Genomic DNA, 25,605 nt, shown 5'->3' on the forward strand with positions numbered 1-25,605 from the left:
CATGTTGACCAGGATGGTCTCGATCTCTTGACCTCGTGATCCACCCGCCTCGGCCTCCCAAAGTGCTGGGATTACAGGCTTGAGCCACCGCGCCCGGCCATAAAATGATAACTTACTGAAGGCCACAGTAATTCATGTCTTTCTGTGTAGAATAAGTTTATTCAAATTAACATTCCTCCCAGTATCAGCTCCTTCTGCAGTATGCACAGCAGGTGATAATTTAGCCATCGTCATCTCCCTCTTTGCCTCCTTCCCCTCCTCTTCCTTCCTCCCACCATGCATGTGTGCTATGTCCAGGACACTATGGTCAGCACTGAGGATACATGGGGAAATAGCATGTGACGCTGCCCTCAGAGACCCGACAGTCTAGATATTTACAGCAGAGGGAGAATGCGTTAGGGGAGAGGTACGCTGAGGCTCCCTGGGTGAGAAGCAGACGGTCCACTCCGCTAGGAGGAGAGAGAACGTGAGATTCACAAAGGTTAGTTAGGCTTTCAAGTTTGCAGGGATGGCCCAGAAATGAAAAGTGTGCTAGGCACAGCCCCTGTGATGCTTGCAGTTGTGAAGCTGTCTTGAGCAAAGGCAGGCAGCCTGGCATGTTCGCAGGGTACAGTACTGGGGAGAAACAGCATGGCAGGTGGAGGCTATCTCAGGAACAATGAGAACTCCTTACTTTGCAAAAAGAAAAGTCCTGTGTCTGACAAGTGTATTTTATTAGAAAGTATGTCTGTATTATGCAACACAGGCCACTTCTTACTGCCACTATAAAACCTGTCAGATGAGGCGTGGTACAGTGGCTCATGCCTGTAATCCCAGCACTTGGGGAGGCCAAGGTGGGTGGATCACCTCAGATTAGGAGTTCAAAACCAGCCTGGTCAACATGGTGAAACCCATCTCCACTAAAAATACAAAAATTAGCCAGGCTTGGTGGGGTGCGTCTGTAATACCAGCTACTTGCAAGGCTGAGGCAGGAAAACTGCTTGAAACCAGGAGGTGGAGGTTGCAGTGAGCTGAGATTGTGCCACTGCACTCCGTCCTGGGAGACAGGGCAAAACTCCATCTCAAAAAGAAGAAGAACAACAACAAAAGAAGGTAGTTTCTTATATTGTGCCGAAATCCATCTCCTTTTCTGTTTTACCTTTGGGTTCAAGCCACAGGATCCACACAGAATGAGTCGGCCTGCTCTCTGCCACGTGCCTGTGTAGGTAGGCGGTGTTAACGCTTCTTTAAATCTTGCCCCAAGCGGTGCATACCTTTGTTTATCCTCCTTAATAGATGTTGGGTAATAGTTTTTTCTTTACATAACTCGATGGTAATTCCTGTTGGTCCTTTCAGAGTCTATAAACAATTGATTATGATCTCCTTGATTTATCTTATAGATCTCCAAAGCAGTTGTTGTCACTATAGGCTCTTCTCTGTTGGCTTCCTTTCTGCCAGGTTCCTCCCTCTGTGGTTTTACTGGATTCCCAAGGGATAAGAACAATCCTGGGTGTTAGACCAGCCTCTCCTTTGCTTCCTGACTTAAACATTCAGCCTCTCTCCAGCACACCATCTTCTTCTGGTCATCTTAGGATTTCAGAGAAACAAAAAGTAGGTCTTGCTCACAGACATGCTGGGGAGCCTTTTGTTTTGTTTTGTTTTGTTTGTGTGTTTTGTTTTGCGTGAGTCTCACTCTGTCGCCCAGGCTGGAGTGCAGTGGCACAGTCAGGACTCACTGCGGCTCAGGTGATCCTCTGCTGGGGATCCCTGTCATAGAGAAACAGCATTTTTTGTTTTTCCAATCTCACCACTATTATCTTTTATACTTCAGAAGCAAACTAAGAAAGAAATACGTGTCTGAAAAATGTTAAGAAAATTAGGATGAACTAAAATAGCTCAGAGGAGTTGAGAGACGTATGTTACCGCACAGGTGATGTTTCCATGAGTTATCTGTATAAGAATCTGCTTTTTAACAGGACTTGCAGGCAGCTCATGTGCGCCTCAGAGTGTGAAAAGCTCTACTCTAGTGGACAATTGATACTGCCCAAGTCACCGTGAGTGACTGATCTGTTGGTAGCTCTGTTTGAGAGAAGGTAAACAAATACGGCATATCAGTCATAGGAGTCAAATGTTGAGAATCACAGTTTAATTTGGTTTGCAGCTACAGACCACCAGGCCAAGTGATCATATTTGACTATACAGCAGTGTTCTGACTGGGGAGGACGTGGCTTTGTCTCCCACACAGATGAGACGCTTGGTGGCTTGATGACAGCAAGTGAAGAGCTGCTCCCCTGCCCTGGAGCAGGATGGTTTCCATGACGACAGTTCTGTGCACTGAGCTTCCCCTACCTTTTTTTTTTTTAAACCCCGGTATTAATCAACAATGCAGAGACTAAAAAGGGTACTTTATTTCATTTTTAAAGAATTTTACTATACCTAAATTTTACTTCACATTATGTCATCATCATGGGTTTCTCTGAGAGAAAGTCTTTGTGTAGAAAAGTGTGGTTTTATGAGTGATGGACCAAACATTTCTTCATTAATCTCAAACTGGCACAGCCGAGAGATTTCAGGGTTAGCCCATACTGACCTAAGCTTGGTTTTAAGAATACAGTACTTCTGTCTGGTGTTTGTCCTGCTGTGTATCAATAGATCTTCAAGTGGAAAACTGTTTAGGGTGTATAGAATGATCTTTCTCCTTGCCTAGGGAAGAAATCTCTTATTTCACTGTAATATATGGTGGTGATCAGTATAAGAAGTACTTGTATTTTTAGTTCTTTTATAATGTGATGCAAAGGTTTGGTTTGTTTGACCTTTTGCACTCTCTTTAGGGATAATCTATTATTTCTCTCTCTTTTTTTTTTTTTTTTTTTTTTTTTTTTTTTTTTTTTTTTTGATACACGTTCTTGTTCTGTTGCCCAGGCTGGAGTACAGTGGCACAATCTTAGCTCACTGCAGCCTCCGCCTCCTGGGTTCAAGCAGTTCTCCCACCTCAGCCTCCCGAGTAGCTGGGACTACAGGGAGACACCACCACGCCCAGCTAATATTTGCATTTTTAATAGAGACAGGGTTTCACCATGTTGGCCAGGCTGGTCTCGAACTCCTGACCTCAGGTGATCTACCTGCCTCAGCCTCCCAAAGTCTTGGAATTACAGGCATGAGCCAGCACTCCCAGCCTGATCATCTATTACTTTTGTAGTAGATTAAAACCCACTAAATTTTATTTTATAAAAGTACTAATTTAAAAAAAAGCATGGTTAGTGAGAAAAGCATTAAGAGCACTAAAATCAGCCCTTCGGGAAGAGAAAGTTAGCTCCACGGCCTTTGCTTCACGTTCTGTGAAGACCCCAACAGCTCTATGGAAGCAGCTGTGCTGCTGCTCCTGGTCCACGCCATTGTCCTCTCGTCTCTGCATTGTCCGGTAGCCCAGTAACCAGCCTAGCTGCCTGCCTGCCTTCTTCTCAGTTTATTCTAAACATAGCCAGATGATGGCCCGGCCCCTCTGTAGCATTCCATGGGGCAGGTTGTTGCAGGCATCACCTCCGGTGCATTCTGTGGCACTCAGAATAAAAGCCACCGGTCTTTAGTGCTGTCCTCTGCAACCCCTCGCTCACCTCTCTGATCTCACCTCCTATTGCTGTTCCTTCCTATGCCCCAAGACAGGCCACATGCTTCAGCCTCAGGGTCTTCGCACTGGCTGATCCTGTCTGGAACTACTCTTCCCGAGATGTCTGCACGGTTCTCTTCTCCGCATTCTTCAGATCTTTGCGCATACGGCAATTTCTCAGAGAGGCTTTCCTTGGACACCCTGTTTAAATGTTGACTCCCAGCCCCCACCCCCAACGAACACACATTCTCTGTCACCCTCACTTGCTTTACTTTTCTTTATACTACGTATTGTCATCTGATGGGTTTTATCTTTTACTTCAGCATTTATTGTCAGTCTCCTTCCAGAACGTTATCCCTTGAAAAAGGCCTTTTGTCTTGTTCGGTACACAGCCACACCACCTAGAATGAGGTGCACACTATTTGCAGTGCACACTGTTTTGAATGGATGAGTGAAATTGACCGTCTCTAACCCCATAACTAGATAGGAATTTAGAGCCAAGTGTATTAAGGGGTTTCTTCCCTCCAGTTTTGTTCTCATCCCTATTGCTAAGAAGACTGAAATGTTAGAAGATCTTATAAAAATTAACCACAGCTGTGAGCCATTTAAAACACTCTACTTGGTGAGTTAGGAAATGCCCATTAAGTGTTGATTTGTTAGGCCAATGGGAGCGCATCGAACACTCAGTGCACAACAGGTCTCCTGGGTGTCAAGCATGCGGGGCAGGCCCTGGCGGTCGGAGGAGGGGCAGGGAGTGAGGCCTCCTTCGGGGATCTTCACATTGCCTTGCTGTTGGCCCCCTGGCTGTGGTGGCATCCCGCGGCAACCTTGGGCTCTCACGCACCCTCCTCTGAGAGCCACTGCTTTGGTCTGTGTGTGTCTGTGTATCTACTCACCAGGGTTGTTTCATCAAGGATTTCCTTGGGCTGAAATTTGTTTTCCTTTTTGTTTATGATGTTTCTTAGTAACCCACTTCCGTGAGTCCTCTCTGCTGGGTTGCCACCCAAATGTGACTTGAACTTTGTGCTCTTTCTTTTTTAGTATCTGAAGATTTATTTTGGCCAAGGGAGTATAGGAAACAAAAATTTGTAGAACTGAATGTAGACAATGCCCGTCTAATTACTGGTGACCCGGGGTGGGGGTGTGCACTGTGGGGGTGGAGCCTCTTCAGCAGAGCCCTATGTCTGTCTGGCAGAATTATCCCTGTTTCTGGCAATGCATGCAACAGATTCTGTTAGCCCGAAGCCACCATTCATTCAAGAACGCATCTGTTGAGTAGTCAATACTGGGGAACACGCTAATAAAATGAACTCCGTGTCCACCCTTGTGGAGACCTAAATTAAGTAATTGTGCAATGCATAGTTACAGGTAGCTACAAACTGTCCAAGTGCTCTGGTGGAGAAGGTCAAGGTGTCCTGGGGGCTTAGCATAGGGGAATTTGTCCTAGTGATGGGATCATGTAACTAGAGTGAGGGTGAGCAGGTTCCTGGGTAGGCACGTGTGTCAGGGGAGGGAGGGCAGAATACGTGCATTAATTTCCAAGCAGGGAAAATAAGGTGTGGGAAATCTCTGCGGTGTTGAGTGATCTTGTGCATTCATAGGAGTGAAGAGACCAGTGTGGCTGAAGTCAGAGGACAATGAGGGAGAGTCCCCACTCTGTGTTTGTCATAGACCAATGCAGAGCACTAAAGAGTACAGGTAGGGCTGAGCCACGATCTGTTTTCTATTTTAAAAGGTTTTTTTTTTTGTGCCAGGCATAGTCATACCTGTAGCCCAGCAACTCGGGAGGCTGAGGTGGGAGGATCGCTTGGGCCCGGGAGTTTGAGGCTGCAGTGAGCTGTGACTCTAGTACTACACTCCAGCCTGAGTGTCGTAGTGAAACCCTGTCTCCAAAACAGACAGACAGTCAAACAAAGGGTTTACTCTGGACACATTGTGGATCATGAATTGGAGGGGAGAAAGTACGGAAGTGGAAAACGGCAAGAAGTGTTTTGTGTTTTTCCAGGAGAAAGAACAATGGCAGCTTGGACTAGGATGCTGGTGGTGGAGAATGCGGGAGAATGCTTGGCTAGAGAGATTGTTTTGGAGTCCATTGGCATCCTGGTGGAGACTGCTCTGATATGCTCACTGAGCAATCTGCTGTTAGTGTGGCCTAATCTTTGCCTGCCTATGAGGTGCTTATGCCTAGGATTTATTGGCTTCCAAACTGGATGGAGCAGGTGTCCGGCATATCTGACAATTGTGTTTTTCATGATAAGTGAATACTTGGGCATTTTGGCTTTTTCAGTCTCTTGTGAGCTTTGTTAGCATGAAGCGGTATTGATCAACGTGATCATCTCTGGAACCTTAGTGAGAGAGACTTTGGGAGCCAGAGATTTCAGGGACGGAACCTAGACACTCATGCGTTCCCAATGGTAAATGTCACCTGCCAGAGATTCTGAACAATTACCTTTTCTGGGGAATAACCTCTTTTTTGTTAAAGGCTTCCCTTTATAATTTTTTTTTTTTTAATTTTAAGTAAATCTTTAAAACCAAATCAATGGTTTCTATCTTTAGAATAGCAGTTATTTCACCTAGCAAGGAAAGGTACTGCCCACCTGAAAAAGAACTTCACAAGGAGTGTGGTTTGAAAAGGCATATCATATGTAGAAGGATTCAAAATCCAGGAGATTCTTATTCTAGTTTGTTTCCCTGTGTATCTAACTTTTGATTGTGTCACCTTAATTTCTTATGAAGCTGTAAGTTGTTTTTCAAATCTCTTATTATCTGTGTAGGTAGTAATGATGTCTTCTTAAGATTCTATTTAGGAACTCAGTAAAATTAGGCAGCTGAAATAATTGAGTAAAGTTTAATGAAGCCCTTTTGGCACTCCAAGTTTGGAAAATAGCAAATAATAATGTAGAACATTTTGTGTGCATTTATGCCAATCACTAACGGTATTCTCTTTATATTTTGCAGGAGGAACATGGAAGAAACAGAGATACTTTTAGTGGAACGGAATAAACCACTGAACAGGTAACTGAGATTAGTAGTTGTGTATACATTTATTAAATAAGTTAAAACTTGGAAATGCCTAGAATAGTACATGGCACGTAGTAAATAGGTTGTAGGTGTGTGCTGCTATTAGGTTCTTTTAAATGTACATAAGCCCCAAATAAACCAATTATACAAGCCAGAAATACCCAACAAAAGCAAACCCTCTGCCCAAAGCAACTGTGAACATCATTGGCAAGTTCTGACGCGGCCTCTGTATAGCCTGTCATCATGGCGCTGAGAAATTTACCTTGAAACTTCTTTGAAACTTCTTCATCTTTGAGCACCCTATGTCCTTGAGCACCCATTCATTTTTGTCTTTGACCTTCTAAGTGTCAGATTGGTTTCCACTTGGAAACCAAACAAACATCTTTGAAATTCTTGAAGAGCTAGTTCCAGGGGAGCACAGTGTACCTTACAGGTGGCCACTGAAGTGTCTGACAGTCACAAAGATTGTGAGGATGGCGTGAAAAGCAGCAGCACTCCCATTTTCTAATGATGGCAGGTGATGACCTTGGAATAAGAAGTTCCAAACTATCATACCTGCTTAGTCACTAACTTCCTGTAATAAAACTGCTGGTATTATTGAGACCTACTGACACCTTCAGCAAACATTAATAAAAGGGCGTATTACATGTCCCGTCCTCTACTTGGTGATAGGATTTGACGTTGAATGTATTACCTTTCTCCTCACTCCACTCCCATCTCTGGACCTTCACCAATTCCTTCCCAGAGAGATGCTGTAGGTCCTGCCATGCGCCTCATCCCCAGCCTTGCTGTCTCTCCTGCCAGCTCCCCTTCAGCACCCCAGCGTCCCTTTATTCAGGGTGGGAGAAGATGCCAGAGATGGGACTGAGAGTCACACCTGGTAGTTAGACTTTTCTCTAATGACATTATATTGCATCTTCCTCGGCCCTGACTTCTGCTTCATAATTTACATAGTTTATTAAATATTATGTTGTATGTTTTGCCCTGTTTCCCTTCGGGGATTTTGGGATCTCACTTTTGACAGTTACATTTCTGTTTTGGAGATTTTGTAGCTGGTATTATTAGCTTGAGAGAGAGGTGGGGCACTGGGGGAACATTTAATATTTCCATAGCTTTCAGACCTTTTTATTAGAACCCACAGGGGGAAATACCTGTTACCTTAGGGCCCAGCATACATATTTGTACCTGTGGGTATGTAGTTTCCTGAAGTGAGATCTTTAATATATGCAGGCTGGGATAGAATTTTTTTATATTGTATCACTTTTAATTTTTCCTTTTTTTCTTTTTAATGTTTATCATAATCGGCAAAGTGGAGTTCTTAACCTGCTAGTTGGTTGTCCTTTGATAGACTTGCAGTATTGCATTGCCATGGTAGGTGCACGTGGTTTCTTGCCCTTCTCCCCATGTTCTTCACTAACCTGTACAAGCCTTTTTTACCCCTAAAAATGCCTCAAACCTGCCTTAACTTTATTCTTTATGTGCTGAGCTCTCTCTTTCCTTTCGTAATAAGCCTCTGTTTCTATTTTCTCACCTACCATTTCCTCCTCAACTTTCTTTCTGTCTGAACTTGGACATTCTTCTCCTCCTGATCATTAGTGAAGAATCCTTTTATTTACCATTTTGAATAAGATCAATCCTCCTGTGCTGTTAGATCTTGCATATTAAGTATAATTTTCAAAAAAGCAACACACTTATTTTTCATTGATTTTTATATATTTTTAGATCCCTCTATTCTATTTCACAGAAACGTAAGTATTCTGATGGTGTGATCTCATGATTTGTGCCCTTAAATGGTCCAGTGGACCGCATGATTACACTTACCATCTTGGTTCATGCCATGGGCTGGAGAGCACCATCTGCTGGCCCAAGTTTAGTATTGCATTGTTTTTCTGTGCTGAAGTTCATCACCTTGTCATTTTTTAAAATTTAGTACCTTAAACTTTCATGATGTGCAGGTGAGCTTGTATACTGGAATGTGCTGAACTCATCTAACCAAGCTTTTCAAGAATTTTTAGCATTTCCAGCTCAACATCTTAATTAATTGAAATGTAGTCATACATTATAACACAGTTTAGGAAGCTAGGATCTAGTAGGGGAAAAGAATTTCGTGGTAAAACCTGAGTCCTCACCTTCATATATTTTTAATGGGCAAAATGACAGTTAAGTAAAGGCTTGGATCAATTTAAAACTTTTGGAAATGGGCCGGGCGCGGTGGCTCACGCCTGTAAACCGAGCATTTTGGGAGGCTGAGGTAGACAGATCACAAGATCAGGAGATCAAGACCATCTTGGCTAACATGGTGAAACCCCATCTCTACTAAAAATACAAAAATTAGCCAGATGTGGTGGCACACGCCTGTAGTCCTAGCTACTTGGGAGGAGAATCACTTGAACCCAGGAGGCAGAGGTTGCAGTGAGCTGAGGTCGCACCACTGCACTCCAGCCTGGGTGACAAAGCGAGACTGTCTCAAAAAAAAAAAAAAAAAAAAAAAAAAAAAAAAAAAAAAAAAAAAAAAAAAAAAAAGGAAAAAAAAAGATGATTCACTTTTCCAAGATAAAAAAAGAACTAAATTTTTTTATTTGTATAAATTTAAAAAGTACAAGTGCAGTTTTGTTACATGGATATATTGTATAGTAGCGAAGCCTGAGCTTTTAATGTAACCATCACCTGAAGAGTGTACATTATACCCCTTAAGTAATTTCTCATGCTTTACCCCCTCCCACTCTCTCACCCTTCCAAGTCTCCAGCGACTGTTATTCCACACTCTTATATGTCCACGTGTACGCATACTTAGCTTAACTTATTAGTGAGAACATGTCGTATTTGCCTTTTCATTTCTGAATTTTTTTGCTTAGTCCATCCATGTCGCTATAGAAGACATTTTTTCATTTTTTATGGCTGACTAGTATTCCATTGTATATATTACCACATTTTCTTCATCCAGTCATCAGCTGATGGACACTTAGGTGGATACCATAACTTTGCTATAGTGAATTGTGCTGTAATAAACATATGAGTGTGCAGGTATCTTTTTTATATGATGATTTAATTTTGGGGTGATATATACCCATTAGTGGGATGGTTGTATCAAATGGCAGAAGAACTTAATTTTTAACTGGTGTAGGTTTGCAGCTTGGGGTGTGCTGTATGAGAGGTACAGTTGGTGCTAGCTATAAAGCCAGTGCTGGAAAAATAAGAGATCTAAAATCTGTTGCTTCCTTTCTTTGAAAGTCTACTTAGAGTGTCACAGTGATTCTATACCATCCTTGTCTTAGTGAGACTCCCACTGATTTCAGAAGCAAGCTTATTTAAAAAGGAATTGCAATTATGCACATACATCTAAGATTTCTCCATAAATATGACAAATTTTAAAGGTTATAATATGCAAAATTATTCTTCTAAACAACACTAAACACCTGTCTTTGAGGGATATTTCTAAAGCTAATACACAATAAACAAAATATTGTATCCCAGTTTTCTGCTTTGGAAAGATCTCACTGGAGTAGCCGAGGAAGTTTCTAAATGTTTTGTTATTGAAGCCAAGCCGAAGTTGCTTGTTTGATTCTTTGACTGTGTCCTGATTTCAGTTATGATTAGTGAAGCCTTTCTGTATCCTTAAATATAGCAGATTTCTCCAAAGTTTAGCCAAACATTAGTATTATGGATTCACACGTTCCTATGTTTTACAATTATTTTTAATTATTTACAATTATTTTTAATGCACATAGCACAATTCGGATTACTTTGTTTTGTAGTATCTAGAGTTTGAAAGGATCGTGAGAAGACAGACTTGGAGGACAGTGGATGCTGTGGTGTATCTGTCAAAATTATTTGAAAAAGTCACTCTCTAGAATTTCATTTGGATTTCTCTTTTTAATTTTCTAAGATCATTTTTAATGATTCATAATATTTTTTTCATTAGATAAATAGAACCCACACAATAATAAAAATTTTCTGATGTTTTCTTCTTAGCCTTATGTTAGAGGACACAAATCCTGCTTTGGACATCTGTTCCTCGAATATGTTTTCTTCTTTACTCACCGTTTACCTTGAAGAATAATTAAACAGTATTCTTTTTTATTTTTTTATTTTATTTATTTATTTTTGAGACAGAGTCTCACACTGTCGCCCAGGCTGGAGTGCAATGACACGATCTTGGCGCACTGCAATCTCTACCTCCTGGGTTCAAGCAATTCTCCTGGCTTAGCTTTCCAAGTAGCTGGGATATTACAGGTGCCCATCGCCCCATGCCTGGCTAATTTTTTGTATTTTTAGTAGAGACAGGGTTTCACTATGTTGGCCAGGCTGGTCTTAAACTCCTGACCTTATGATCTGCCCACCTTGCCTTCCCGAAATGCTAGGATTACAGCTGTGGGCCACTGCGCCTGGCCAACCAGTCCAGTATTCTACATTCTTGCACATTTATATCATTTGGATTAGGACACAATTAGTGCATCACCTCTTCCTAGAAAGGCCTGAGGTGATGCAGCGGTACTTTCCTGGCAGTCATATCATTTCGAAGCAGCTGAAAGCTAGTCCTAGGAAAATGCCTGAGGGGTCAGACTAGTGGTAATCTAAAGCCCTCTATAAATTGAGGAAACACAAAAAATGGAATAATCATGGAGAGCTGATGAAAAATCCTGTCTAGGAAAAACTAAATAAGCAGCTCCGGTTTAAGAACCACAAAGGCACACTCTGCCTTTCCCACGATAGCAATGTGCTGCAGCCCGGCATAGCCGGTGTCCTCAAACTGCTCCAACGTGGATCTTGCATTTGCCATTGAACTTAATTCTTTTCATTTATTTTCATTCTCTTTCCTTTTGCCTTTTGAAACACCCTACCGCTTGTTCTCATGCCTCTCTGATTGTTTCTTCCAAGTAATTTTATAAGCTACACTGAAACTTGGGTTAGCAATGGGTATTTTTTGGTCTCATTTCATTATTGGTTTATGAACTCAAAGTATTATCTCAGCATAGGCAGAGTCAGGTGCTTGGGATGTGGTATTAAAAAGAATTCAGATAAATACTTCAAAGCCACTTCATTGAAATCCCCAATTTAAAAAAAGAAATCATAAAACGAGGCCAGGTGCGGTGGCTCATGCCTGTAATTCCAGAACTTTAGGAGGCCAAGATGGGCAGATCATGAAGTCAGGAGATCGAGACCATCCTGGTTAACATGGTGAAACCCTGTCTGTACTAAAAATACAAAATTTAGCTGGGCATGGTTGCATGTGTGTAATCCCAGCTACTCAAGAGGCGGAGGCAGGAGAATCCCTTGTACCTGGGAGACGGAGGTTGCACTGAGCCAAGATCATGCCACTGCACTCCAGCCTGGGCAACAGAGCTAGACTTTGTCTCAAAAAAAAAAAAGAAAGAAAGAGAAGTTATAAAATGAATCTTTAACTGGATTTTGGTAGTTGTCATTTGGAAGGATTCTAAGAGTGAATTCCAGCCTGTTTCCTAATTTACTATTGTCCTTATTGACTCCTGGTACATGGTACATGACTGGAATCCAGTAGAAAAGCCCCGGAATGTGTATTTTAGTCCTTATAGCCAACAGCTTTGAAAATATACAGAAAAGGAGGCTAAATCCTTGCCCTGGCTCTGGCTTCAGTTCATAAGCCTTTGTCTCTTCTCTGCTTCATTTCAAAAGCTAAAGGCTAAGTGTCATAGGACAAGATTGTAGTGGCTTCAGAGAATGGCAGACTTGAGAAAAAGACTTGATGATCCAGGGGGATAAATTATTGTGGAAATTAGTATTTGGGGACATAAAATACTCTTTTAGAGTTTAGTAACTCCAAACAAGAAGAAAAGCATGTATTTTAAAAAATATTTTATGTTTTTCCAATTTTTTCTGGCCATTTTTTAAATTCATTTTCTGAGAGGGAAATGGAAGTGAAAATAGAAACTATTACTTCTTTTTGCAAGACACCCAGATTGATCATGAAAAGTGTAAGTGGTCACCATCAGGTAGATAAGTACTTCTTTGAATCGTATGAATAAAGGAAAAAAAAACAAGATATTAAACAATAAGTGCTATGGGTTGCTAGTTTTGAACTTCAGTGCTTAACAATGCTAAAGTGAAAGTGTGTGTTTGTTGCTATGAAATAATGTACCAATACATACAGAGTAGCTACTATTGTTGCGACAAAGAAAAGACACTTAACACACTCAGTAAGTTCTTTTAGTTGTGTTTCTTATAGTTAAGGAATATGGATCTATTTTATATTTTTGTGGTGCAACTTATGTGGCAAAGAAAACAATCACGTTAATTACATTTAGCAAGTATTTCCCATATGCCAAGGGTTGGCTGAAAAACATAAGGGTAAGTACTGCAGGTACTGTCATCCCAATTTTACAGGACGTGCATGCTATAAGAAAGCCAAGTCAGATTAGTATATGAAAAAACACAATTACCTACCCCTGCTGGGAATCAGTGACGATAATCTCATTAGAATATTGTGCTAATTGACTGCAAATAATATGTCGGTAATATTTACAGCTTTAAAAAACTTTTGGTTTTACATGGTTGATTAGTAGTGATGGCATTGCAAAGAAAATACAACTAGGTCATAATAGTATTAAAAATAACTCAGGTTTTTCTAAGTTTGAAACTATTTTTGACGTTAAAAGTTTTTAAGTAAACACTTGTAATTTATAGTGCATTGTTTAGTCCTCAGAGAGAGAATAGTGTAATTAAAAAAAAAAAAAAATCAAACTAGAGCTGGGCGTGGTGGCTCACGCCTGTAATCCCAGCACTTTGGGAGGCTGAAGCAGGTAGATCAGCTGAGGTCAGGAGTTCAAGACCAGCCTGGCCACCATGGTGAAACTCTGTCTCTCCTAAAAATATAAAAATTAGCCAGGCATGGTGACCCGCACCTGTAATCCTAGCTCAGGAGGCTGAGGCAGGAGAATCACATGAATCTTGGAGGTGGAGGTTGCAGTGAGCCAAAACTGCACCACTGCACTCCAGCCTGGGTGACAGAGTGAGACTCTGTCTCAAAAAAAAAAAAAAAAAAAAGTAGCATTCCCATTTGAAATGTATAATCAACATAATATGCACACATCAGTAGTTCAGGTATGCCTACACCAATGACTGGGAAAAAATATACACAGAAGTGGAACTGCTGGATCACATGGTAACAATTTTTTATATTTGGAAGAACTTCCATGCTGTTTTCCATTAACAGCTGCATTTTACATTCTTACCAATAGTGTGAAAGGGTTCCAACTTCTCCATATCCCACCATTATTTATCTTGTTTTGTTTTGTTTTTTTTCTAATAGGTATCCTAAAAGGTGTGAGGGGATATGTTGTGATTTTGATTTTCATTTCTTTTAAGATTAGTGATGTTGAGCACTTTTTCATATACTCGATGGCCATTTGTATGCCTTCTTTTAAAAAATGTCTATTCGGCCAGGTGCGGTGGCTCATGCCTGTAATCCCAACACTTTGGGAGGCTAAGGTGGGTGGATCAGTTGAGATCAGGAGTTTGAGACCAGCCTGGCCAATATGGTGAAACACCATCTCTACTAAAAATACAAAAATTAGCCAGGCGTGGTGGCACTCACTTGTAAATCCCAGCTACTCAGGAAGCTGATACAGTAGAATGGCTTGAACCTGGGAGGTGGAGGTTGCAGTTTGCAGAGATTGTGCCATTGCACTCCAGCCTGGGTGACGAGTGAAACTCCATCTCAAAACAACAACAAAAAGGCTGTTCATGGCCAAGTGCAGTGGCTCACGCCTATAATCCCAACACTTTAGGAGGCCAAGGTGGGTGGATCAGTTGAGGTCAGAAGTTTGAGACCAGCCTGGCCAATATGGTGAAAAACCGTCTCTACTAAAAATACAAAAATGAGCCAGGCATGGTGGTGCATGCTTGTAATGCCAGCTACTCGGGAGGCTGATGCAGGAGAATGGCTTGAACCTGTAAGGCAGAAGTTGCAGTTTGCAGAAATTGTGCCATTGCACTCCAGCCTGGGTGACAAGAGCGAAACTCTGTCTCAATAATACAACAGCAACAACAAAGTCTATTTAGGGCCGCGTGCAGTGGCTTTTGAGAGGCCAGCACTTTTGAGAGGCGAAGGTGGGTGGATCACTTGAAGCTAGGAGTTCGAGACCAGCCTGGGCAATATAGCAAAACCCTGTATCTACTAAAAATATAAAAATTAGCTGGGCATAGTGGCTGATGCCTGTAATCCCAGCTACTCAGGAGGCTGGGGCATGAGAATCACTTGAACCTGGGAGGTAGAGGTTGCAGTGAGCTGAGATTGCACCACTGCACTCTAGCCTAGGTGATGGAATGAGACCTTGTCTGAAAAAAAAAAGTAAAAGTCTAAAAAAATTCTATTCATTTTTAAATGTCTTTGCCTGTTTTTAAGGCAAGTTATTTTGTTGTTGTTTGGTTTGTTTGTTTGCTGTTGAGTTGTAGGAGTTCATTATGTATTTTAGATATTAACTGTTTATCAGATATGTGGTTTACTAATATCTTCTCCCATTCTGTAGGTCGCCTTTCACTCTGTTGATTTTTTCCTTTGCTGTACAGAGCTTTTCAGCTTGATGTCATCCCACTTGTGTATTTTTGTGTATTTTTGCTTTAATTGCCTGTGGTTTGGTGTCATAGTCATGAAATCATTGCCTAGACCAGTGTCATGAAGGTTTCCCCTGTGTTTTCCCCTAGGAGTTTTATAGGTTCAGGTCTTATGTTTAAATCATTAATCAAGCCAGGCACAGTGGCATCTCACACCCATAATCCCAGCACTTTGGCAGACCAACACAGGTGGATCACTTGAGGTTAGGAGTTCAAGACCAGCCTGGCCAACATGGTGAAACCTGTCTCTACTAAAAATACAAAAAAAAAAAAAAATTAGCTGGACCCAGTGGCTGGTGCTGTGATTCCAGGTACTCAGGAGGCTGAGGCATGAGAATTGCTTGAACCCGGGAGGTGGAGGTTGCAGTGAGCTGAGATCATGACACTGCACTCATCCTGGGTGACAGTGAGAGTCTGTCTCCAAAAAAAAAAAAAAAACCAAAACACTAATCCATTTTGAGTTGGTTTTATGTAAGGTGTAAGATAAGGTCTGTATTAGTCTGCTCTTGCACAGCTTTACAGAAATACCTGAGATTGGGTCATTTATAAAGAATAAGTTTGTTATAAATTACCTCATCTCAGCTATTTCTTTACAGCAGTCCAAGAGCAGACTGATGCAGACCTTACCTAATGTAGCGTGGCTCACAATTCAGCATAGTGGCTTCTGCTTTTGCAAGGCCTCAGGAAACTTACAATTCTGGAAGAAGTCAAAGGGAAAGCAGGCATGTCTTACATGGTTGGAGCAGAAGAAAGAGGAGTGGGGGCAGGGGAGTGCCACATGCTGTTAAATCATCAGACCTCACGAAAACTCATTCATTATCACGAGAACAGCACCAAAGGGGAAATCCATCTCCATGACCCAATCACCTCCCATCGGATCCTACTCCAACATTGTGGATAATGTTTCAACATGGGATTTGGGTAGAGACACAGATCCAAACTATATCATTCCACCCCTGACCCCTCCCAAATCTCATATCCTTCTCACTTTGCAAAACCCAACTATGCCTTCCCAACAGTTCCTCAAAATCTTGACTTTTTTTCTAGCATGAACTCAAAAGTCCAAAGTCTCATCTGAGACAAGGCAAGTCCCTTCTGCTTATGAGCCTGGAAAATAAAAAACGAGTTATTTTCAAGATACAATGAAGATATAGGCATTGGGTAAATATTCCCATTCCAAAAGGGAGAAATTGGCCAAAAGAAAGGGGCTACAGGTCCCATGCAAGTCTGGAACCCAGCAGGGCAGTCATTAAATCTTAAAGCTCAAAAATAATCTCCTTTGTCTCCAAGTCCCAAATTCAGGGCACAGCGATGTAAGGGGTGGGCTCACAAGACCTTGGGCACCTCTGCCCCTGTGACTTTACAGGGTTCAGCCCCTATGTCTGCTCTCAGGGGCTGGTGTTGAGTGTCTATGGCTTTTCCAGGTGCAGGGTGCAAGCTGACAGTGGACCTACCATTCTGGAGTCTGGAGGATAGTGGCCCTCTTCTCACAGCTCCACTAAGCAGTGCTCCAGTGGGAATGCTATGTAGGGACTCCAACCATACATTTCCGGAACCTCCATACTGGAGGTTTCCATAAGGGCTCTATCCTTGCAGAAGACTTCTGCCTGGACATCCAGGCTTTTCTATACATCATCTGAAATCTAGGTGGAGGCTCCCGAGCCTCATTCACTCTACCACTCTGTGTACCCACGAGCTTAATACCACATGAAAGCTGCCAAGACTTATGGCTTACATCCTCTGGAGCAGTGGCCTGAGCTATACTTGGGCTCTTTTGAGCCATGGCTGGAGCAGGAGCAGCTGGGATGCAGGGAGCAGTTCTCATGGCTGTGCAGGGCAGCTGGGCACTGGGCCTGACTCATGAAACCTTTCAGTCTTCCTAGGTCTCTGAGCTTGTGATGAGAGGGCCTGCCATGAAGGTCTCTGAAATGCCATCAGAGGTCTTTTCCCCATTGTCTTGGCTATCAGCACTTGTCTTTCTTTTAGTTTGAATTGCTCTCCTGAAAATGGGCTTTTCTTTTCTGCCACGTGTCTAGGATGCAAATTTTCCAAACTTTGACTCTCCGCTTTTCTTTTATAAAAAAGTTTCAGTTACAGGTCTTTCTTTTTTTGCTTACACACATGAGCAGCCAGGCCACGTCTTGAATACTTTGCTGCTTAGAAATTTCTTCCATGAAATACCGTAAATCATCACTTTCAAGTTCAAAATTCCACAGATCCCTAGAGCAAGGGCACATTGCAGCCAGGCTGTTTGCAAAAGCATAGCTTTACTCCAATTCTCAGTATCCAATTTTCACCTGAGACCTCCTCAGCCTGGACTTCATTGTCCATATGTATCACAATCGGCATTTTGGTTGCAACAATCCAACAAGTCTCTAGGAAGTTCCAAACTTCACCTCATCTTCCTGTTTTCTTCTGAGCCCTCCAAATTGTTCCAACTTCTGCCTGGTACTCAGTTCCAAAACTGCTTCCACATTTTCAGGTATCTTTATAGCAATGCCTCTTTTCTTGGTACTAATTTTCTATATTAGTCCATTCTTGAACTGCTATAAAGGAATACCTGGGACTGAGTAATTTATAAAGAAAAGAGGTTTGATTGGCTCACAGTTCTGTGATGCTGTACAGGAAGCATAGTGGCTTCTGCTTCTGGGAAGGCCTTAGGAAACTTACAATCATGGCAGAAGTCAGAATGAAAACAGTCACATCTTACATGGCCAAGATGTGTAGCTAAAGTTGGGGAGGGAGGTGCCACACATTTTTAAATGAACAGATCTCACAAGAACTCCGTCACTCACTATCGTGAGAACAGCACCAAAAGGGAAGTCTGCCCCCATGATTCAGTCCCCTCCCACCAGGCCCCACCTCTAACATTTAGGATTACAATTTGAGATGAGATTTGGGTGGGGATACAGATCCAAACCATATCAAGGTCCAATTTGATTATGTCGCATGTGGATATTCAGTTTTCCGAGCACCGTTTGTTGAAGAGACTATCCTTCCCTGATGTGTATTCTTGGTACCCTTGTCAAAGATCAGTTGACTATGTATGTATGGGTTTATTTCTCGGCTCTGTATTCCATTGGTCTCTACATCTGTTTTAACGCCATTGCTGTACTGTTTAAATTACTGTAAGTTTGCAATACATTCAGAAATCAGAAAATATAATGCTTCCAAATTTGCTCTTCTTTCTCAAGTTTGTTTTTGACTATTTGGAGTCCTTTGTTGTTCCATATGCATTTTAGGATTTTTATTTTTATTTTTATTTTTTGAGAAAATACCAAGAGGATTTTCGTAGGGATTGCATTGTGTCTGCAGATTGCTTTGGATAATATGGATATTTTACCAATATTAGGTCTTTCAATCTATGAACATGGGATTTCTTCCCCTTTATTTGTGTTTTTAATTTCTTTTATTAACCTTATGTAGTTCTCAGTGTATAAATCTTTTATCTCCTTGGCTAAGTTTATTCCTAAGCATTTTATTCTTTTTGATGCTGTTGTACATGGGACCCAGCAATCTCACTTCTGGGTATACATCCAAAATAATTGAAATCAGGATCTCGAAGAGATATTAACATTCTCACATTCATTGAGCATTATTCACAATAACCAAGATCTGGAAACAACCTAAACATTCATTGATGGATGAATGGATAAAGAAGATGTGGTATGTACATACAGTGGAATACCATACAGTATGTTAAAAAAGGACACCTGCCATATGCGACAACATGAATGAGCCTGGAGGCGTTGTGCTAAGTGACATAAGCCAGTCTCAGAAGGACAAATACTGCATGATTCCACTTCCGTGAGGCATCTAAAATAAACTCATAGAAACAGAATAGAGTGATGGTTGCCAGGGACTTGGAAGAGAGGAAATGAGGAGTTGCTGTTCAATGGGTGTACATTTTCGGTTACACAAGATGAGTAAGTTCTAGAAGTTTGCTGAACAACACCGTGCCTATAGTTAACAATAACATATTGTGCACTTAAAATTTTGTTGAGAGGGTAGGTTTTACATGAAGTGTTCTTACCACTATAAAATAAAATGTTCTATAAAAATAATAATAATTGGAAAATGAATCCAGCATCTCTGGTTGAGGGAGCATATAAATACATATCTAAAATCAAGTTTCAGTTTACTATTTTAATGAATGGGAACATTAGCATGGGTAATCAAAAGCTTTCTTTTCACTGTAAGTTATCTTCTTGTTCAGTTTTTTTTGCTTCAGATTCTTCGTTTTTCAGAGTGAAAAGCTGCTGGCATCGGATTTGGAATAGCTTAAAGTGCATTTGTAAAAGAGAGGAATCTCCTTATAATTTAAGATACATTGCAAATACTGCCCCCAAATTAAAATTAATACATAGTGAGTTAATTTTATTTCCATTGTAAATTCAGATTCATATGCCTGTTCTTCAAACTATAAACTCCAGGACAGAGCAAGCAGTTAACAACTGAATGTGTCCTGGCAAGTTCTCCTGTCTGTTCACAGTCCAGCACCACCCACCCTCCTTTTTTTTTTTTTTTTTTTTTTTTTTTTTTTATTTTTTTTTTTTTTTTTTTTTTTTTTTTTGGAGACAGTCTCACTCTGTCACCCATGCTGGAGGGCAGTGGCACCATCATGACTTGATTCACTGCAGCCTTAACCTCCCAGGCTGTGGTAATCCTCCCAGCTCAGCCTCCGAGACATAGCTGGAATTACAGATATGCATCGCCATGGCCGACTAATTTCTTGGTATTTTTTGTAAAGACAGGATTTTGCCATGTTGTGCAGGCTGGTCTCAAATTCCTGGACTCAAGCCATCCACCCGCCTTGACCTCTCTAAGTGCTGAGCACATTATAGGTGTGAGCCAGCACGCGCCCTCCACCCTCCTTTTAAAGTGAAATTTGTGTAAGATTTAGATCAAGGATGTTTGGAGGAGAAGATAAAGTCACAAAATAATTAACCATGTAAATTTAGAGAACGGAGGAATGTTAGAGGACATCTACCTTAAGGTTTTCAGTTTACAGACAAGGCAGCTGAGTCTCCAAGAGCTGATGGGGCTTGCACAAGGCCACAGAGCTTTTAAAGAGCAAACCTTTTACTGACAAATGAGTAATACTCATTTAACAGATGTTTCATAATTTTGAAAAATTAATGTTAAACCTCAGTCTTCTTTGTTTTTTAAATACCCTACTTGGAAAGTGTTTGTCTTAGCAAAATGTAGTGGAAAGCAAAACCTACTCATCCCCATACACACAGTTTTTCCACCCTGATACATTGAGGGCAGCCTGCCATGGGTACAGATAGGAAAGGAAGAGAGAGGCCCACTCTTTGCCTCAATGACAATGAAGGTTTTATGGGATAATTTTTAAACCTGCAGCTACTTCCTTCTCTAACAATAGTTGCTCCCTGAGAAGTCCCCTGTCCTTCTCAGCTGAGTGTACCTTTATTCAACTCAGAGAACAACTCTCCTAATGCCTTTATTCTAGGGAGGCCTTTGCCAGATGGCTTTAACAAACAACGTGCTGCAGTTTAGAAGGTTATTATCCACATTATTTTTTTACTGGGTAGGTGCAGTTTTCCTATTAACCATGAGTGTGTGACAATAGTGCATCACACTAGCTCAGGCTACAAATTCTACACTTGATTCTCATCTCCTGCCCCATAAGCCATTCAGCTTCCAAATTAAAAAAGAAATTCGAATTCCCACAACCAGACACTGCCCTCTTCTGATGATCTTAAAAATGAATACTCTTGGTCCCAGGTGCAGCTAAGGAAACAGGGTAAAAGGGACAGGGAAAATGAGCATCATCACCCAAAAAAGTCCCAGCATGTTCATACCACTTGCAAAATGTGTCATGTTCATTAAGCACAGACATCACTATTCTTACCCAAAAGCTATATCTTTCTTAGAAGCTAATAGACTGGGTTGGTATATACTTGAATCATCATTTTATTTTATTTTTTTTAACTACAGAGAATCTGTCCCAGACCATGTCAAAAGTATTGGTTTTAGACACAAAGAATACTTGGTAGAAATAAATGGTTTAATCTGTTATTGAAAGAAGTTATCTAAATATACCTAAAAATAACTTACAGTTTTATAGTGATGAATAGTAAAATTGTATTTCCTGCCTCTTGAATGACATTAACACTGGCATGTAGACAGTATTATTCAGTGAGAAATTTTATTTTGACAGCACTCTACTTTAACTGTATTTTTCAAAGGAATATAACTTTCATTGTCTTCATTTTAATAAATTACTTGGAGAATCTATATACAAGCAAAATGTGGTAAAGCCTTGTCACAGTCTCCTTAAGCCTCAGTTTTGTCTTTTTGTTTGTTTGTTTTGACGTGGAATCTTGTCACCCAGGCTGCAGTGCAATGGCGCAATCTTGGCTCACTGCAACCTCAGCTTCCCAGGTTCAAGCGATTCTCCTGCCTCAGCTTCCCGAGTAGCTGGGATTACAGGCATGCACCACCATGCCTGGCTAATTCTTGTATTTTTAGTAGAGATGAGATTTCACCATGTTGACCAGTCTGGTCTTGAACTCCTGATCTCACGTGATCCACCCACCTCGGCCAAAGTGCTCGTATTTCAGGCGTGAACCTCTGCACCTGGCCAGATTTTGTCCTGCTTATCTGCATGTTTTGTTGTATTTTTAAAGAATCCCCAATTATTCTAATAATTTAATTCTCCATATGACAATGTGCTGTCCATCATGATACATTAACTTTTAAAGATTTTTTTTTAAATGTTAGAAAGATGCTATGTTTGTTTGGCCAAAAGGCATTTTCATTAGTAAAATAGCAAATTATGTGGCCAAGGTATGTTGGCAGATGAACACCTACATAGTGTTTGTCCTTTGGTTGCAGGATTTATTTGCCCTGGCCATTTTAACTCACATGTGAGAGGCACAGTGCTTATTGTGTTTACCCAGCACTTAAACAGCATTTTAAAAGTTAGGTTCTTACTCATGGACCCAAGTCCTAGGAAAGGTAACCATGCTACCAAAAGAGATGTTGATTTCTACTGATTTTACTGTCTAGGCCCTATCTATAGGACTTACTATGTAACCTGAAGACAAGAGTGGACAGATTAGAGGAATAAGAAATCTTTTGGCACATACCTTTTCATAGTTTTTCTGAAACACATTGGTACACTTGTCACAGTGGACATTATAGCTGAGATTTCTTTGGGTTCTATTCAAAACCAACGAGGAGAATAGCACAAGTGGGTTCAAACAAAGAGGTGCCCCTAGGAGCTCTGTCTAGCCAGACTAGCAGCAGTCTCCCCTGTGACAAGAGTCACTGGTTTGGGGAGATAAGACCTGGAAGATAGGCCGGGCATGGTGGCTCACGCCTGTAATCCCAGCACTTTGGGAGGCTGAGGCGGGTGGATCACGAGGTCAAGAGACTGAGACCATCCTGGCCAACATGGTGAAACTCCGTCTCTACTAAAAATACAAAAAAAATTAGCTGGATATGGTGGCGCGTGCCTGTAGTCCCAGCTACCCGGGAGGCTGAGGCAGGAGAATTGCTTGAACCCAGGAAGCGGAGGTTGCAGTGAGCCGAGATCACGCCACTGCACTCTAGCCTGGCACCTGGCAACAGAGCGAGACTCTGTCTCAAAAANAAAAAAAAAAAAAAAAAAAAAGACCTGGAAGATGTGTTAGAAACGATTGGCTCATATGAAAGATGTGAGAACCAACACCTGAGAATGAATTCCTTTTAACTTTGAAATAAATAAGAGTTAGATTCAATACAGAAAGGAAGAAACCCACTTAGTTGCATTCTTACATGTTTTCTAGAGAAGAAAGAAAGAGATGGAGTTTGAATGAATTTGCTAAGAATTGTGTTCAGAATGTATCAGCGTATGAAAGTGGAAAAGAGGCTGTCTGTAGCATAGACTAGACTATACTTGAGCAGCAGGAGAAATGAGGACAGCCAGCAAAGCCCAGGCAGTAGTGTTTCCTTTTTGTGTTTGTTCCTCTCTTTTCTCCCCAGTGTGAGTCTTATTCTCCTTATGGATGATTGTGGTAATAACTGTTAAGGATACTGTATAGTTGGGATTAGGATTCTGGACCCAGACTTCCTGGGTTCAGATACTGGCTCTGCATCTTATGCAACTGACTGAATTTCTTAGATTCTTTATCTGGAAAACAGGGATAATATTAGCATCTCCATGGGATTATTAGGAGGATAAAGGGAGTTAATGATGTGTAAAATGCTTAAAATACTACCAGCAAGTAACAGACACTCAATATGTGTTAGCGATTATTATAGGATCCTATTTAATGGATTTTGTTTTAATTTTCTCATATTTCATCGTCCCCCCATAACCCCTCATGTGCGGAGAGTAGACATCACACTGAATGAATGAATGAGTAAGGACTTGCATGTTATCTTTAGCATTGTTGATTATTAACGTCAATTCATCTTGATTTGTGGGTTGCTTTCCCAGTTAAGGAGACAGAAACAGAGAACTGATTAAAATTAAACTCACACAGGTTCCACTCATCTAATTTCAAACATGATTTTTAATCTTCTTTTCTAAGAGACCATTTTTCCTGGACCTCACAGAATTAGTTTTACATCATGGAAAAGTGCATGCAGCCCTTACATATACATGAAACTATTTTATGAAAAAGTTGCCCCACTAACTGTGAACACTTATTTTTTAATGCTAGTCTGTTTCCTTTTCATAAAAATGTTGTTTTCAGTGCACTGGATTTATTTTACAACCCACTTATGGATTACCTACAGTTTGAAAAACACGGGTTAGACCAGTTTGACTGTTGTCAAGAACCAAAAAAGGGTACTCTTGATTATAACCAAAAATCCCTTTCTGTTCATTCCCTTCCCTAACTTCCCCTGCTACTGGAACTGGAATTTACCAGCCTTACACATACACGCACACACTTGCACACACTTTCACACTTAGAATTTAACATGTCATCAGCCTATTTAGTAAGGTCATAGTTTGTGTTGTCATTTAAAAGACCATATTTGTAACATTAAAAATGCGTAAAACTCATTACTATAAGATGGAGTCCAATGATCATTTTCAGTAGACAGTTTTAAGTTAGCTATGTTAGTAGTAAAGGATTTTTCAGATTCTCATATCTTAACTTCTACTCCCCTCTTCTCCACAGTTAAGTAAGGAATTAGTGTCATGGCTGGGTGCATGGCTCACGCCTGTAATCCCAGCATTTTGGGAGGCTGAGGAGGGTGAATCACAAGGTCAGGAGTTCAAGACCAGCCTGACCACATGGTGAAGCCCTGTCTCTACTAAAAACACAAAAATTAGATGGGCATGGTGGCAGGCGCCTGTAATCCCAGCTACTCAGGAGGCTGAGGCAGGAGAATTGCTTGAACCCAGGAGGCAGAGGTTGCAGTGAGCTGAGATTGCACCACTGCACTCCAGCCTGGGTGACAGCAAGACTCCATCTCAAAAATTAAAAGAGAATGTCATGTAGGAAAATGATTTTATTGTAAAAACGGAGCTCTAGAGGGCTTATTGCTTTATACTGAGCTGTCCAGAGTCTGGCTTGGTCCTTTTTGGCCAGCACCATGTTTGGGAGCTGCCTGCTGCCCACACTCTGGGACCATGAAGCTGAACACACAGCACTACTCAACTCTGACTTTGGGTCCTCATCAGTTGAGTTACCAGCCAGACCAAATAACTACCTCTCTGAAAGACTGACCACTAAATTCTTACCAAGTTTGCCACACAGGGCCTTCCCAATTCAGACACACTGGCTTTGCACACATCCCAGGCACTCACATGGCCAGTCACACACATCGCCTGCCTTTAGTCAGCCTCTCGTCCTCTGCTCCACACAGTGGCCAGGCTGTCCTGGCTCACATCATATGTCCAGTCCAATACTTTTTCCATCTAATTTGGGAGAACTTTGAATATTATGTTCTTTTTTATTGTCTTGTTAATTCCATATATGTTACCACATTTCTTCCGTATTTAAAGTAAATCTGTTTCTCTTTTTAAGCTTTTTTTTCCTTCCCTCTTTGAGAGCACCCAGTGGTATTAGTTATAGCTGATGAGATTAAGAGCAGTGATATAGCCTGGTGCTGTAGTGCGTGCCTATAAACTCAGCTACTTGGGAGGCTGAGGCTGGAGGAGTACCTGACCCCAAGAGTTCAAGTTCAGCCTAGCAAGACCCCATCTTTTTCTGTCTCTTTTTTTTGAGACTGAGTTTCACTGTTACTTCCTAGGCTGGAGTTCAGTGGTGCAATCTCAGGTCACCGTAACCTCCGCCTCCCAGGTTCAAGCGATTCTCCTGCCTCAGCCTCTCAAGCAGCTGGTATTAGAGGCATGCACCACCACACTTGGCTAATTTTGTATTTTTAGTAGAGACAGGGTTTCTCTATGTTGGTCAGGCTGCTCTTGAACTCCTGACCTCACG

The 25,605-nt window shown here is 41.3% G+C and overlaps 1 protein-coding gene across 3 annotated transcripts in view; it reads left to right on the forward strand.

The window, feature by feature from the left end:
* Positions 1-25,605, forward strand: part of LOC108307292 — a 242,332-nt gene that overhangs the window by 119,680 nt on the left and 97,047 nt on the right. For all 3 annotated transcript variants that reach the window (XR_005200970.1, XR_005200971.1, XR_005200969.1), the window contains exon 4: positions 6,545-6,601. The gene's annotated coding sequence lies outside the window, so the exon portion shown is untranslated. The remainder of the gene's footprint in view (positions 1-6,544; positions 6,602-25,605) is intronic.

This window comes from Cebus imitator, unplaced genomic scaffold (assembly GCF_001604975.1).
Source record: "Cebus imitator isolate Cc_AM_T3 unplaced genomic scaffold, Cebus_imitator-1.0 Scaffold77, whole genome shotgun sequence".
NCBI classification, from domain to species: domain Eukaryota; kingdom Metazoa; phylum Chordata; class Mammalia; order Primates; family Cebidae; genus Cebus; species Cebus imitator.